Raw genomic sequence first — 17,445 nt, 5'->3', positions numbered from 1 at the left:
TGCCTCTTCATCAATAAGGCCACCTATCAGCAGGAATGAAGTGCCCTTTGTGAGCAAAGATGCTTTTTATCACACACCTCAGAAGCCAGCACTCGACAGATGGAAGTTAAAAAAGAAACGTGTTGGCTGCCTGAGGCACATTTTAATTTGTCGTTCAGCTTGGTTTGTTTCACTTTAATGGTTCACTTCGCTGAACTTGTGACTAAAAATTAACACTGGAAAAAGTAAAACACTGGAAAAAGTAATATAAAAGTTTTAATCCAACGGGCCTCATTAGAAGCCATGACTGCTAATTTGGTATAATGTCTGCTTCATGATAAGGAGATCTATGTGGATATGGAATAGTCTCCCAAAATAAATGATGGAAGCTCTGTCACCCTTGTATATATTTTTAAAATTGGTCTGAGCAAATTAGAAAAAATATATATTTTCTGGAACAAAGTTGTGCTATTAGAGAATACAATTAAGGCTACATCTACACAGCAGGCTTCTTGCACAAGAAGCCTTTTGTGCAAGAGTTTTTGCTCAAAAACTTCTTGTGCAAGAGCATGTCCACACCTCAAAGCGTATCACAAAAGTGATGTACTTTTGTGCAAGAGATCATCCACACTGCATGGACCTCCTAACCAAAGTTGGACATTGCACCCTGAGATTTCTGTGGGTACCTGCAGCTGATTGGAGAAGATATCGGGGGGGGGGGGAGAGAAGGTCTATGAATATGTATAGGAGAACCACTTGACATCTCCTTGGACTGTTTCCCAAAACAAGGAAAAGGTAGGAAATCTTGTGCTTCAAGATACCAGGAAATCTGTTCTCTTGAGTTTTGCGGTGTTCTGCAGATTTGGACTTATCTATACTCACTCAATAGAATAACAGAATCACAAAACACTAGAACTGGAAGGGACCTCGAGAGATCATCAAGTGCAGTCCCCTGCCCTCGTGACGAGACCAAGCAAGGTCTATATCATCTCTGACAGATGTCTGTCTAACCTATTCTTGAATACCTACAGTGATGGAGATTCCACAACTCCCCTAGGCAATTTATTCTAGTGTTTAACTACCCTGAAAGTTAGCAAGTTTTTCCTAATGTTCAACCTAAACCTCCCTTGCTGCAGTTTAAGCTTGTCCTATCCTCAGAGAACAAGGAGAACAATTTTTCTCCCTTCTCCTTGTGATACCGTTTTAGATACCTGAAAACCACTATCATATCCTCTCTCTGTCTTCTCTTTTCCAGAGAACATTGAGTCATAGCCCATCTGTGTCCAAAGGCCAAACTGAAAGTTTCACCACAAAAGTCTTTCATAATTCTTACACAATACATATATCAAAAATAACAAGAAAAATTGAAAAACGATTTAACCCTATACTTTATCACAATGCTATTGCTAAAGTTAATTTATACAGGATAAATTAAGTCCTGTAGACCTAGCATTACTGGCATGCTATTAAAATATATCAAGAAAGAGATAGGATAGGAAAGATATACCTTAGCAGACTACATCTGTATCACTACAATCAATGAAAGACTTGTTGCTATCAAAACTGTTCTCAGAACTGAGAAAGGGACAAACCATTCAGTTGGTCTGTGCTGTCACTTTATTTGCTTATGCTTAACTGGGAGGATATTTAGTTGCAGTCCCTCAGTTTCATAAGTCCTACTTTCCTGAATTCATTTCCAAGACAGCATTCAAATAAGAATTCCTTGGTATATTTTGCATTCCTCCCCAAAATCAAAAATATTTGTGCAGTTTCCATTAGCACAGACTGTGTACCCTCTTGGGTCTTTCCAGTCTAATGCTGTTTCAAGCTATAGCTCATAGAAGTTCCTCAACTTCAAGCTTAGTTCTCATGCTTGGCTCGTGTCCTAGGACCAGCACCAGAATACCCTTTAAACATGAAGCTGTTTAGAAAACTATGTAAGGAAGAAACTCTGCAATACCTGAAGAAACATCTCCCCTTCCTTCACTTTGGTAAGGCTACTACCTGCATCGATATAGATAAACAATCAAAATTCCCCATGATCCAGTTTCTGGCTTCCATAAGCAGGTTGAGCTTTCCTAGCTTTAGGCTAGTTTGTGCCTAAGGTACTGTTAAGCTTGTTAGATAAAGCAGAGGAGGGCTAATCAGCAGCTAAACCCACTGGCTGTATGTACGTTGAAAAAGATGTGGCGTGTTCTCCTGCCCTGCCTACTCAACTCCACTGATCGCTAAAGATGGGAAAAGGGAACAGAGCCATGGCCCACTCCTCCCTGCCTTCCTTAAGGCACATAGCAGTCAGTGAGTTGCTAAGAAGAAACACTAATGAAATTTCCACTAGACTCTGAAAAGGGGACAAAAAGCAGGGAAGTCCTTTGTACCTTCCTCCATTACTTGTGCACACTCACCATACTGAACACAACTTAGCCCTACACAATTATTTTCTGATTCACTGTCCCTGATAATCTGTAGCACAATAAAAATGCTGGACATTCAGCTCATTCATTGCCCTTAATTTTTCTCATGTTGTCTCTGTTGTACAGGCAAAAATATTTATATGCAGCTGAATTATCCAAAAAAAATATTGCCACCTCTCTCCCATCTTTTGCTTGATTTAAATATCTCTGAATCACTGGCACATTACATTTCCAGCAACAGCAACAAAAGTTATGGTACATTACCTTTCTTCTTGTCTTTCTTATTTGTAATACTTTATGTTAAATTAAGCATTCAAAATGTGCCCTATATATTGAGCCTGCAAACAATGACACACACCTCTTTACATTTGTATTTACTCTGTGCTAATTTAAGGATGTGTCACTTCAGTGTTAAGTCAAGCTTGGAATGCAGCAGTGACATGAATTTGGTGTTCTGTGAACCTAATCAAAACTTTAAAATGATCCCTCATGCATGGTCTTGACTTTCATGAAAAAGCTGTGGCTTTATACATATTGCAAAGAAACCTATGCCCCATGTGCATAAACAATACTTTCAAAAACACAACATATGCCTTTTTCTTTAGCATAAGGATAATTTACTTTTTGGAATTGCTCTAGCCAGTTGTGATTGATATATGAAACAAAACATCCCTGCTGATTGCATGGGGAGTACACACAGTGGTAGGCTGTCAGTGCTGTTTTCGGTTGTGATACTGTCTTTCAGACTTATCATAGGTCCACATAAGGAAGTAGAATCAGGAGCCTTTTTACCTCTGGGTTGCCAGTTCAAATCTAGCTTGGGCTGTTAGATGTTGGTTGGTAGGCCAATGGGTCTGCAGTTTGGCTTTGATTTTGCACAACTTTGTCAGATAGGTTATGTTTTTTGTAATAGCAAAATACAGGGTGATTTGTATCCAGTTCCCACATTACCTACAGTACCACAATTTGAGAGGGGGCACATGTTCAAAAAAAGATTGTTGGTTTTGGCAGAGGCTACAGGTTACAAGTAAGGAAATGAGCTGCTGGTTTTAGTCCAGCTTCTAATAGATAAATGTCCTCATCACAAAACTACCACCATACCTGAGCCAAGGATTCAACAGACAAAGAAGCTAAATTACCCTCACACCTGCATATGGTCCTTTCAGAATTGAGACATGCTGTGGACTGAAGGAGACATTTGAAGGATAAATAGATGACTTTGCTCTCCATTTCTCAGTGGGGTACTTTCCATGACCACTAATTGCACAATTCTAAAAAGACAACATATAATGGGTAGGATCTTCTATGTTGTCATTCCATACTAGATGCTTGAGAAGTAAATACAATAAATGGACTCATATTTGCATATGCTCCTGGACAGTGGCACGTAATTGGGTATTCTGATGATTCCAGGAGATTTTGTTGCAAAATTCTTCATGAACCATCAAAAAGCTGGGGAGGAGGTGGCTCAAAACAGGGAAAAGAGTTTTCAAAAGAGAGCTTTCAGTCCTGTGAATATTCTAATTTGAAGAGCAAATACAGAATATGTAATGATGCAAAATAGGAGTTCCATGCTGGAAATTGACAGATTGTGAGAAAATAAGAATGGCCATATCAGGTCACACCAGCAATGGGCAACCTAGACTAATGAGTGGGCTATGCAAGGGATCCTTCATCTCAGTAGGTTGTACAATTGTTATAACCAAGATGATCTCCTGGGATAATTGCACTAGTGTACCTTGGATTTGCCAGTGCACCGACTGAATGATAACAGCACTTTGGTTGGATGCAGTGGGAGCACACGGCTCTCACAGTCAATGAGATGCCTGCTGATTACACACAATGTTTCATGTGCCCCTGTCTTACATGTGTGTCATTTTAGTCACACTGGTAGGAAAAAACCTATATAGATTGAAACCAGCAGAATCCAGCAACCATGAGCATGGGTTTAGTGAGTTGGCTTGGCTTCCCGCTCACCCTGAAGGGGAAACATTCCCACAGCTCCCCTGGTGGGTAGTGCCAGAGCAGCCCAGGCCCACCCACAGGATGCAGAAAGGTGGGGCCAGAAGTATAAAAGGAAGGGCTCAGACCTCAGTGGGAGTCCAGCAGCTTTGCTATCCAGACACTCCATCTGAGGTCCTAAGGAGGAAGGCCCAGTTGCCCCGCCTGAGGAGGGAGAACTGGCCAGGGCCACCAGGGCCATTTCTGGGCCCAGAAGACTGGGTTGGGTCACCTGGCATGTTGCCAGGCCTAGAAAACTGGCCAAGGCTGCCACAATCATTGCCAGGCCCTGAAGACTGGCCTGGATGCCCAGGGCCTCTGGTGGGCCCGGGAGACTGTGCTGTGCTGCCAGGACCACTATATGACCCAGACCCAGAGCCCATGGACACTCTGCCAGCACCATTGTCCCTGGTGGACCCCAAGGAGCAGAGACTGACCTAGGTAGACCCCCCCCCCCCCCAGGGGAACTGGGTAGTGGCCAGGGATAGCTGACACAGAGTTGGCTGAAGAAATGGAGGTCAACTGGGTAGCACGTTGCAGTCAGGATCCCCGTTGACTCAGTGGAAGCCTGAACTGCTACTGTTAGGGTCCTGGCTGGGACCCAGAGGAGCAGCTTGGCCTGACTCCCCCGTGCCACTCCTCACCTTGGGTGGCAGGTTCCTCTGTTCCCCCTGCACTTGTTGGCTCTCCGTCAACAAGGAAACCTGACCACCACTCAGGCTGCAGCCAGGTCTGAGCCCTAGAACTGATTGCCTGATTTGCCTGTTGCCCTACCCTGACCAAGGACGTGGCTGTATAAACAGTTGCTCAGCCTTCCACCAGGCCTGAGCCCTTAAACTGCTGAGATGCTTACACACTGGTTGCCTGTTTCCCTGCTCTGACCCAGAGTGTTGCTCTGTAATCTGCTGCTCAGCACACAGCCAGGCATGAGCCCCTACCTGTTTGTTTTCTGCCCTGACCAGTGCAAGTGCTGGGTCTCTGAACTGTCACTTGGTCTGACCCTAATTTGTACCTTGTTGTTTGTCCCACCCTGAGCAAGAGCTGGACCTGTGAACTGCAACTCAGCCTGCACATTGGTCTAGCCCTTAGGACTTTAATAACCTTGCACTGAGCAGGGCCTGGACTCTAGGGGTATGTCTAGACTACATGCCTCTGTCATCAGAGGCATGTAGATTAGGCTACCCAGCATAGGGAAATGAAGCTGCAATTTAAAGAATCAGCTATTTGTTGGCAGATTGGGGCAGTCTAGACGTGCTGCGGTCAACAAGGAAGCCTTTGTCAACCAGCGCAGGTACGTCTTGTGAAACCAGGTTTGCCTGCACCAGTCAACAAAGGCTTCCTTGTCGACCGCAGCGCGTCTAGACTGCTCTGATCTGCCTACAAACAGCTGATCATCAGCTGGTCGGCAGAGCGTGGCAGCCATTTTAATTTAAATGAAGCCGTGATTTAAATAATAATTCCCTATGCCGGGTAGCCTAATTTACAGGCCTCTGATGACAGACATATAGTCTAGACATACCCTAGGACTACTGTGTAGTCAGTATTTGGCCCGAGCTCTTAGACTGTGGCAACGCTCCAGAGGCCTCGTAACTGGTTATTAAACAGGGTAGTGAAGTAGCTTAGCCTCCCTCCAGCCAGAGACCACTACAATGGGCAATGGTAAACAAAATGGCTCATGGGCCACACACAGAACTCTGCTGGGCCACATTTGCCCACCAGTGGGTGAAACCAATGCCCCATCTAGCCCAGAGTCCTGTTTCTGATAGCGGCCAGCACCAGATGCTTGAAAAAGAATGAACAGAACAGGGATATCTCATCCAGTGCCAGCATTTGGCAATCAGAGGTTTAGAGACATCCAAAGCATGGGGCCCGGGATATTGGCCTTTTGGATGTCTACACTGGAAGGTAGAGAACCAAGTTAATGGACTTTCTGTGGAAGGGTGTTTTATTTCACTGAGCTGGATTGTGACCATGTTGTGAGAAGTAGATTCTGTGTTCTCTTTTCCCCTAGGGTGTGTCTAGACTACAGGGATTTTTTCGAAAATAGTGGCCTTTTTTCGAAAAAACTTCCCCTGTGTCTAGATTGTTGCTGCATTCTTTCAAAAATAAATCAAAAGAAAGTGGCAGTTTTTCAACCGCAGAAAACCTCATTTTATGAGGAAGAATGCCTTTTTTCGAAAGTGCTCTTTCAAAAAAAGGTGCTATGTAATGCAAACTGTGCTTTTTCTAAAGAGAGCATCCAGACTGCCTCAGTGCTCTCTTTTGAAAAAGCAGCTTGCTTTTTCGAAAGTACTGGTTGTAGTCTAGATACTCTTTTTCAAAAGAGGCTTTTTCAAAAGTATCTTTCGAAAAAGCCTCTTTCGAAAGAGGCTTGCAGTTTAGACGTAGCCCTAATGAGATTCTTCTTCTTCCGCACACGTACTCTGTGCACGGAACTGAGAAGTATTGCTTGTTAAGGATGCCAGGGAAGGAATCTAGTGATCCCAAAAATTCTATAGGGGTGCAGGGCTCAAACCAGTGGTTTTTGTTAGTTTTATAAGGGAGGCCGAGCTTTTTGAACCCAGCCTTGTTACTGCTGAAAACATCTGGCAGAAGGGTAACAGACACATTGGTCAAACTATGCTCCTAAGTAGAAATGTAATGAAAGGATTATAAAGTCCCCTAGGTCCCTGTAGTCATAACCACAACAATAATTATATTTGCATCTATAGCCTATGTTTGTTGTTAAACTATATTCAGTGTGTTCCTTTTCCAGCTGATCCTGGACCCTTCTAATTCTGCAATTGAAGCCTTTGGGGAAATGTCTGTGACACACAAGTACAGATTATTGCCTCTAAGTTGGGTTGTGTAGCCGATGACAGCTCAATAAAAGACAGCTCTGATGATTTTATTGGAGTGTGTAAGTTAAAGGAATTTAATTCACCTCAGTGACCAAATTTTAAAATCTGCATCATTGAAATTATATTTGCGATTAAGGGAAATAATTAAAAAAGATATTCTCCTCTCCTCATTCTATTTATGATTAACAAAATAAATGAAAATCCCAGCCTTTTATCTCACATCAAATGCTATTGTATTTCTCAGCTAAATTGAGCATTCATCTTTTGCAGATGGGGTTTTTGAAGCTTGTACATTCCTGTCTTACCTCCCCTCCTTTCTGAATACCGGTAAATTAAAAATGACTAGAAACTGGAAATGCTTTCATAAAATATTCTGAAATACACAGAAGAGAGAGAGAGAATACATGTTCTCTTCTCTTATATTAGCATCATGTTAAGCAATTATTTGTAATATTTTATACATATTCCACAAGTCTTTTTTCCAATCTGTTTTAAATAATTTCTTTTATAGTAGATACAATTACAAAATATTATTCAGCATCATTGTTCCTTTTCCCTCCTTCCATGGTTTTAGAAAACAACTTAACCAGCAAATAACTGATCTGACAGAATCCTTCATAAAGATCTCTAATCTATAAATTTAGACTCACTACATATTCATTAAACTAGTGTGCATATATTGCGGGAGGTCTAAATAAAGGAAAAGTGAGTAAGCTACTAAAATTTAAGGAAGGTCTGAAGTTTAAGTGTCTTAGCATGAGAATTAATGGAAAGATAGAAGTCTACGTTAGCATCTACACCTACGAATAGAACCCTTTATGGATAGCATCCTCATCCGGATCTGCAAATATGAACTGCAGATATCTGCATCCATATCTATGGATGCAGATATCTGTGGATATATCTGCAAATTTGCAGAGTTCTGGATACAAAATGTGTATTTGCATCCACATCCGTATCTGAAGAAGTGAGCCACAGATTCACTCCACATTCACCAATGCAGGTTACCCAGAGACATAAAGTAGGTATCTGTGGATTTGTAGGGCTCTACTTATGTACATTTATAATTGCCAGTACAAAAGAGATGAAAATGTTATCCCACTGTCTCTCTATGACAAATCATTATGGGTCAAACCCTGTCCTTGATGCACATGCATGCAAAATTCTCCCATGAATTCAGTGGAGAGCTTGGCATACAAAATTAACAGCAGGACATGGTCTGTAAGAACTTAGACAGGTGAGCAAGAAAAGGAGACATGACTCACTGGATATGCATGCCATTACCTGATGTAATCCACAGATCGGATTTTCGCAGCACTGATTGTTTGCAATCCTGATTTGGCATTCTTTTATTTTCTGACTGACAACCAAAATAAAACCAGCAAAATCATGCTTTTGGTACTTTGTACATGTCAGCTGTTTGACAGCAACATTTTCCTTGTAATTTAGCAACACTCACCTTTGAGAAATCAGCTGAAAGCATATTACAGTAATCCATCTTGTTCTAAAAAGCATGAATTAAATCTCTACAGACACCTGGTCAAGATAAGGGTAAATCTAAGCAATTCTCCAGTAACTTAGCTAGTACTAAAATGTGTGGTTTTGTTGCAGTGTATTACTGATTGTGACTAGAGAATAAAACTGGCAATAACAATGGCTGTGAGGTTACTAAACAAAACAGATCAGTTCTTTTTCCAAAAGCCAGACAATCTCTGCTCAGTCAAGTTCCCGATGAAAGATGTGGGAGATAACCTGAGTGAAAGTGGCGAGGAGTCCTGTGGCACCTCATAGACTAACTGAAGTGTTGGAGCATAAGCTTTCGTGGGCAAAGACCTACTTCGTCAGATGCATGTCACATGCATCTGACGAAGTGGGTCTTTGCCCACGAAAGCTTATGTTCCAACACTTCAGTTAGTCTATAAGGGTACGTCTAGACTACAGGCTTTTGTCGACAGAAGTTTTGTCGACAAAGCAAAACTTCTGTCGACAAAGAGCGTCTACACTACATTCAGTTCTGTCGACAAAGCAAACTGCTTTGTCGACATAGTAGTGTAGACGCAAAGGACAGTTTACATGCAATAACACCTTCTGTCGACAGAAACTCTGTCGACAGAAGATGTTATGCCTCGTAAAATGAGATTCACCAGCGTCGACAAAACTACTGAGTTCTGTCAACGTTATGTCGACAGAACTCAGCGGTAGTGTAGACGCAGGTATAGTTTTGTCAACAAAAGTCCACTTTTGTTGACAAAACTCTGTAGTCTAGACACACCCTAAGGTGCCACAGGACTCCTCGCCACTTTTGCAGATTCAGACTAACACAGCTATCCCTCTGATACTTGACAACCTGAGTGAAGACTACAGCTAAAGAGTCCCACATACTTTCCTCCACTCGATCCATACAGGGAAAGACATAATAGTCATTTCATAATAGTCAGTCACAACAGTGGAAATGTATTGGGGGACTTTCATTAATATCTCCTGGATCTGACCTTCTAGTGCTAGTGGCAAATCATCCCCTAGGAACACTGTTTGAAAGTTCACTTTCCAGGTGATGCTGACAAAGCCCTAGTCTGGTTACTTTCAAGGCATGATATAAGGCTCCTGTTTCCTCAGGCTTTTACCTGAGGGGAATGGTGACAAGGGCGCCATTTTGAGAGAGCGAGGGAGGCAGCAGCCATGCATACTGGGATGTGGCTTGCTTTTCTTCCCGTTTCCCTGACCATCAGTGAGCGAGGGGAAAGCACACAGATTTTGTGAATTACTTCTCTGCTCCTTTCCTTCACCAGCCAGGAGTGAGAGACACGCACACAAGCTGTGCGCTTTCCCCTCGCTCCTGGATAGTCTGGGGAATGGGAAGAAAAGCAAGCTGCGTCCTGGTACGCACAACTGCTGCCCCCCCCCCTGCTTTCCTGAAATGGTGCCCGTGAATGGTGGGATTTATTTTTGCAGAGTATCTTTTTGCAATTGCCACTGCATTTATATTTTCAACTCTCTATTGATAAAAAAGGGATTTGACAGAATGATGTAATCATGTCACTCTGCGTCCTCCCTGCCTCTTTTCCCCCCTCCCCTTTCCCCAGTGCTTGATTGCTGTATGGGTCCTGGGGAGGCCCCAGAGCAGCCCTCCTCCATGGTGGGGGCCAAAGCTGCAAGCCATGTGGGAACCACGCAGCCTTTCCTTGACCCCCCGACTCCGGTGGGAGGGGTGGGGGAAGCTGCAAGCCATGCAGCCCTGGGAGCCATGCAGCCACTCCCTTCCCTGGTGCTGCGGGGGGCGGGGTTGAAGCGGAAGCCTGGAGCTGCACAGCCCCGGGAACCACACAGCCACTCCCCTCCCCCCTCTCCAGTGCTCTGCGAGAGGGGGGCAGAAGCAGTGAACCTCTTCCCTCTCCACCCCTCTTCATACACACCCTTGACTGGAGGGAGAGCGGTGGCTGGGGGGGCAAGAAAGAGCCAGGGTGGGGGAAGAAGGGGTGAGAAAGGGCCGGGGGGGGGAGCAGAAAGAGCTGGAGGGTGGGAGTGGCCAGAAAGAGCCAGTGAGGATGGGGAGGATCAGAAAGAACGAGGGGGAAACTGGGGTGGCCAGGAGAGCAGAAAGAGCTGGGGCGGGCCCTCCCTGGTGGCTGGGGGGGGCTTCCCCTTCCCTTCTTCCTGGTGCTTGGGTGGGGGAGAGTCCTGTGGCCTTCGCCCTACCTGGTACTCCGGGGGGAGGGGCAGGAGCTGCGCAGCCTCCCCTTTCCCCTGTGCTGGGGGGGAGGAAGCAGCATGGCCTCCCCCTCTCCAGTGTTCGGGGGGGGAGACCTCTATGGCGTCCTCCCTCCCCGCTCCGCTGTGCTTCAGGGGGGTGAGTGGGAGCCGCATAGCCTCCCCCTTCTCTGGTGCTCCAGGCGCGGGGGAGGGGGCAGAGCTGTGCCGCCTCCCTCCTCTCTGATCTTCTGGGCAGTGGGGGATGGACCTGCACAGCCTTTCCCTTCCCCTTCCCCTCCCATCAGGGGAAGGGTGGGAGCTGCATGGCCTCCCCCTCCTGCCTCCTGGTGCTCTGAGTGGGAGGGGCGGGGTTGGTGAGCGTAGCAAGCAGGGGCGCAGCCCCCTAGTAGATTTATAATAATCATAAGGGACTATAATAATAATCTAGTCTAACTTCCTGCAAAAGGTGGCTATAACTTCCCTAAATTAATTTCTGTTTGAAAAATGGTTAGAAAAATATCCAGTCTGATTTTAAAAAATTCCAGTGATCAAGAATCCACTTCAGCCCCTGGTAAATTGTTTCACTGTTTAATGAACCTCACAGTTAAACATTTGTTCCTCATTTTAGTCTAAATGTGTCTAGCTTCACTTTCCAGACATTGGCTCTTGTTATGTTTTTGTCTTCTATATTTTGAAGTGCCTTCTTTTATCAAATTTCCTCTTCCCCATGTGGAGACTTACAAACTGTGATCAAGTACACCTGTTAATTTACTCTTTGATAAATCAGATTAAGCTCCTTGGGGAAAATGTGATATTGTCAAGGGAGAACGTGGAATTACTTGATGAATTTTAAAGCATGTATTAATTCAATTTACCATACTGTTGTCTTGTTACTTCTTTTCCCAAGGGATAAATTGCCATGATTGCAGAAAAGTTCTGTCATGGAGAAAAGGACAGAAATCGTAAAGGAACAAATGGCCAAAACAAGAAAGTAGGAAAATCTGTGCTCTCATGGTTTATCTAAACTTTTCCTATAAATCCCGCCAATAAAAGAGCTAGTTTGGAATCTTGTCTCAGTGTAAAGTGCAGGTTCCACCAAACTGATTGATATTTTGATTTTTTTTGTGGAAAAATCAATATGAACTATTTCAGACCAAGATAACCCAAACTGCGGACATTTTCTGTTTCACAAATTTTAAAAAAACATTTTGTAGGGGACTTCACCATTCATATGTTTCTACTTGAGCTGCTGTGTTCCTCATGGGAGTTGTAGCTCAGGTGCCTTATGTCTTCTGTCTTCTCCATGTGTCCAACTATGGACCTTAGGACGCGTCTACACTGCAGGATTTTTTCAGAAAAACGGCTGTTTTTCCAAAAAAAACCTTCACTTATATCCACACTGCTATTGCATTCTTTTGAAAGAAAATCAGAAGAACAGAAGGGTTTTTCCAACATTTGTAAACCTCATTCTATGAGAAAAAACACCTTTTCTGAAAGAGCTCTTTTAGAAAAAGGCGTGTGTGGAAGAAGGAGGTTTTTTTTTAAAGAAGAGGAAAGAGGAAAAAGCACAAGGTGCCCTGGTGGCCACTCCATCCATAGTAATCACAGCTTAAATGTGAGATAGCATCCATTCAGTGTGGATGCTTTCTTTCAAAAAAAGATCACTTTTTTGATGTGCTTTTGCTGTGTGGATGCTCTCTTTCAAAAGAAGTTTTTTTGGAAAATCTCTTATGAAAAAGCTTCTTTCAAAAGATTCAGTCTAGACATACCCACAGTCTCCCCTCTGAATTGATTCACTATAATATAGAAGTCACGTGTCATATTTTTTATTTAAAAATGTTGAAAGTCTCAAAATGAAATGTTTGTAAATAATTTTTTTCAGAAATTTCCATTTTGCTGAAAACTACGATATTTTGGCTTTTGTTCCAATTTGGAACAATATCAGAACTTTCCACCAGATAGAAATTCTAATTTCTGGCAGCTCTGTATGCATAAGAACAGCCATATTGAGTCATACCAAAGTTCCATCTAGTCCAATATCCTGTCTTCCAACAGTAGCCAATGCCAGGTGCCCCAGAGGAAATGAACATAACATAGATAATTATCAAGTGATCCATCCCCTGTTGCCCATTCCCAGCTTCTGGCACACAGAGATTAGGGACACCATTCCTGCCTATCCTGGCTAATAGCCATTGATGGACCTAATCTCCATGAATTTATCTAGTTCTTTTCTGAACCCTGTTAAAGTCCTGATCCTCACAACATCCTTTCTCAAGTTCCTCAGGTTGACTGAATTGTTTGAAGAAACCTGCTGCCTATTAATTTCATTCGGTGACTGTGACGGGGCAGCGCCCGTGCCCCCACGAGCCCAGTGCCATCCCGGGCGTGTTGGGGAGAAGCAGCGGTCCCACGCTGGCTCTGGCCCTGCGCGGCTTGCTCCGCCACATGCAGGGGAGGACCCCAGGTTGCAGGCAGGAGGGGACTGTCCGAGCATCCCCGGCCCCGGTGGGGCAGGGAAGCTGCAGAGCCGGCGAACCACCACGGCACGGGGTGGCGCAGGCGCACACTCAGAGGGGGCGGAGCAAGCAAGGGGGGGGGACGTCGGGAGGAGCCGGGGAGGTCCTTGCCCCCGACGCACGAGACGTAGCGGAAGCGGGACGTTTAAATGAAGCGCCGTCACCAGCGACGGGAGGAGACCAAGGTACAGACAGTCCAGGAGGGCTGACCGGCACAGAGGCACAAACCCTGAGGAGCGGAGAGTGGCGGAGCCGGAGGGAGACAACCGCCAGGAGGCCTGGCAGAGGCATCATGAGCCATCCGTAAGGAGGCCCCCGGACAAGGCCGTCACAGCGACTTGGTGGGGGAGGTAGGAAGCAACCCAGGGCAGGGTATTGAACCTGGAGGGTTGGTGTGTTGAGAGGTGGAGCTTTCCCCCCACCAACCGGAATTGGGGCACCGAGCCCCAGTCCTTAGGGTCCTGGGTTGGGGCTCGGAGTGAGGGTGGGCCCGAGCCCCCCACCTCTCCTTGCCAACCCGGCACCACACAGGAGTGGGCAACTTTAAACGGACCAACCCTGTTGGACTCGGTGGGGGGGGCTTGATAGGGAGCATGGTAGATGGGGTTTTTGGGGCACAGGATGGGTAGCCCCCGGGGAGGCATTGGCCTTGCACCCCTCAACAGTGACCCTTAGTTCTTATGTTATGGGAACTAGTAAATAACTTTTCCTTAGTTAATTTCACCATGCCAGTCATGATTTTATAAACTGCTATCATATCCCCTGCTAGTTTCCTCCTTTCTAAGATGAAAAATTCTAGTTTTATTAATCTCTCCCCCTAATTATTTTTGATGCTCTATTCTGAACTTTTCCCATTGTCATGATATCTTTTTGAGGTGATGTAACCACATCTGCACACAATATTCAATATGTGGGTGTACTATGCATTCATATAGAGGCCCTTTTCTGAACTTTTTCCAATGCCATGATGTCTTTTTTGATGGATGCTGGGAAAAATCTGTCTACCATGCATGCGTGCGTGCACACACACATCTGATTGGAATTTACATCAACAACCACACAATGCAGAATAAATACTTAGACCATGCATCTTTGATGGTGAAGATACACAACTGGTCTAGAATAAATTGTAATTGTAGTCTTTTGGAAATGGTACAGAAAGGAATGAATTATATGAAGTTACTGGGAGCATGAGATCAGGTGAAAAATACTTTTTCCTTCAAAGGAAATATCAAGACCTTGAAATACTGAGCATGGATTATAGATTTGTTGGACAGACTTTCCAGCAGATAAATAAAGCTCAAACTCTACAGGCTGGTTAAATTTACCAGATGTTTTCCTGGTAGGGCAGAGCATGAAAAACAATCGCTTTTGAAGTGCACTCACAGCCCTTAATCTTCAGCAAGGAAAAGCTTTGCTTCGGAAGTCCTCCATTAAGTAAATTACTTAATTCACCATGTGCTGTTTAACAGTGGTGTCATTTAGAACTGTAATTTACTCCGTCCTCTCTCTCTCTCAAAAAAAGATGGAGGATTCAATCCCACTCCAAGCCAATAGAAAGGTTACCCAGTGGGATCTAGATTAGGTCATAATAGGGATCTGATGTAATTCCCCTCCCCCCCAATCCCATCCTTTCTGCTTTTAAATTTAAACACTCCATTTATTTCTCATTTTAAAAATGGGAATAGATTACCTACAATATTTAGACCCTTGCTTTACAATGTAATGTAATGGTACCGTGTTAGCAGGCTTTTGCCAGATGTAATCAGGATTTGTTAACCATACTGTAAAAGAGAAATAAGATTAATATATGCAGAGTGATTCACTTCATAGCAATTGTTAATTAAGAGAAAAGTCTGAACTTTAGTGGTTTTAACTAACAGCTGCCTTGTTCTGTATGGGGTTAAAGATGTGATGGCTCCAGGAAAAAAATACACATATAGGGCTTATATGCATAAATTATTAGCCTGAGGGAAGCTGGGTTTGAATCCAGCATGCCTTAACCTAACATGGCTTAACTGTTCATGTGTATGTTGCTGACAAATGTTAGCACTTCATTATAACGCTTTGATCTAGATCTCTTTGAACCAGGACTAGATCAAAGCATATTAGCTGACTGTTAATATGCATTAGTAGGGTGAACATGAGGAGTTAGATCATAACTGCCTAGACTCACACCCCAGCTTTCCACAAAGTACATCTTCATGTACATAAGTCTTAAAGGTGGAGAAGAGACAACAAGGAAGTTATGAGTGACATAGGAACTATACCAGAGCTTTTTCTTGGACTCTATTAAGATATAGTCACAAGTAGGGCTGGGTAGGAAACACTTGTAAAATCCCATGAGAGTTTTCAAAATTTTAAACAACTTGCAATCAGATAGCCCTGGTTTACATTAGGATTTTATTTCAAAATCCCCCCTCCATCTCCCCAACCCAGGTCCAATTTATAAGTGGAGCCTTCCGCACTACCAAGCCCATTATTTTGAAATAATGGGCTTCAGAATTCGAACTCTGTACTCCTGCTTTTTATCAGGAGTAATGGTAATTCTGAAATAGTTATTTTGAAGTAATGGTAATGTGGACACTCCAGTGCCACTATTTCAAAATAATTACTCCCCAAAGTAATTTGAAGTAATTACTCCTCAGGGGCAGCCCGTGACCATAGGCAGACTTGGCAGGCACCTAGGGCACCGCCGGCCCAGGGCACCCGATGATGATGTCATGGGACGCCCAGGTGCCCAATGATTACGTCACGGCCATTGACGGCCGTGCAGGCAGGGGCGCCGATCGCACCTTCCACCTGGGGTGCCCAGGCACCCCATGATTATATCACGGCCATTGACAGCCTCGGGCCACTCCTGTTACTCCTCAGTGCTTCCTGGGGCTCTAAATCTAAGGTAGCACATTCACATTAACAGAGCCTGCCTCCGACTAATTTCGATACTTCCCCGTAGTGAGGACATGCTAATTTGAATTTGTTAAATCGGGAGTTCTGAAGTCAAATTTAATAATTTTGAAATAGTTTCCTAATGTAGACATGGCCATAGGGAGAACATGTAGAATCTTGAAAACTTTTGCAAACTGACCAACTTTGAAACAACATGCAGTTTGAATCAGTCTAAATGTTTCATTTCAGTCATTTAGAAGCATTCATATTTATTTTGACCTTTTATTTAAAAATCTATTTTAGTATAAATTGTTTCTACATTAAAAATAAATTTGAACCAAAAAAACCCCAAACTTTTTTCTATTAGAAAATATCAAAATTTTGAGAATTCTGAAATGTTTCAATTTTTTTTTGCAAGTCAGGAAATTCATGAAAATAGACCCTTTTTATACAAACACTTTGGGGTTTTGACAAATTAGCATGTTTGATGAAAAAGCTTTCAAACTGAAAAATTCTGGTCTATCTCTAATCACTACACTTAGGCATGAACTGCTCAATTTTGAACACACTCAGTCTTTAAATTACTCTGGTCAGTATCCAGATCCAAATTTGGGGTGCAACTTTGAAGCTCTTCTGCATCTGATAAGCATTCATTCACCAGGGTAGTCCCACTGAATCATGCAGCAAAGTGCTCGCTGAAACATGTAAAAGATCCATAATCCGTCACTTTGTGGATCTGATCAATGGTCCCTCTAATCTTTTCCAACCAGTTGCAGATTTTTTCCATCTGTGTGCAGAATAAATTCTGTTATGTGCATTGAGCATGTGAGGATGTGCACCACCAGAAGCAACACATGGTTCTGGCTGTGGGTGCTCTGCTAATCAGCTGGGTGGCATTCGAATCTCTCCTGTGCAGCCTCACAAGTGCTAAGCTTACAGGGAACACTGGTTCTGACCCATCTCTCCAGCCTGGACTGAAAAAAAGACAAAACCTGTGAATTTCGTAGGGTGTTGCTGGATTCGTTCAAACCAGAAAAAATTCCAATTTAGATCACGCAAATCTATAAGAGCAAGACCCAAGTTCACATAGACACCTCTGCTAACTAACTCTGCCAA

The 17,445-nt window shown here is 43.8% G+C and overlaps 1 long non-coding RNA gene across 1 annotated transcript in view; it reads left to right on the top strand.

Annotated features, from left to right (window-relative positions):
* The first annotated feature begins 13,649 nt into the window (after positions 1-13,649).
* LOC112546876 (uncharacterized) overlaps positions 13,650-17,445 on the top strand; it is a 28,446-nt gene continuing 24,650 nt past the window's right edge. Inside the window, exon 1 of the long non-coding RNA XR_003090589.2 lies at positions 13,650-13,790. This is a non-coding gene — a long non-coding RNA (uncharacterized LOC112546876). The remainder of the gene's footprint in view (positions 13,791-17,445) is intronic.

Source organism: Pelodiscus sinensis, chromosome 18, assembly GCF_049634645.1.
Source record: "Pelodiscus sinensis isolate JC-2024 chromosome 18, ASM4963464v1, whole genome shotgun sequence".
Classification (NCBI taxonomy): domain Eukaryota; kingdom Metazoa; phylum Chordata; order Testudines; family Trionychidae; genus Pelodiscus; species Pelodiscus sinensis.
This window is presented reverse-complemented; position numbering and strand designations above follow the sequence as displayed.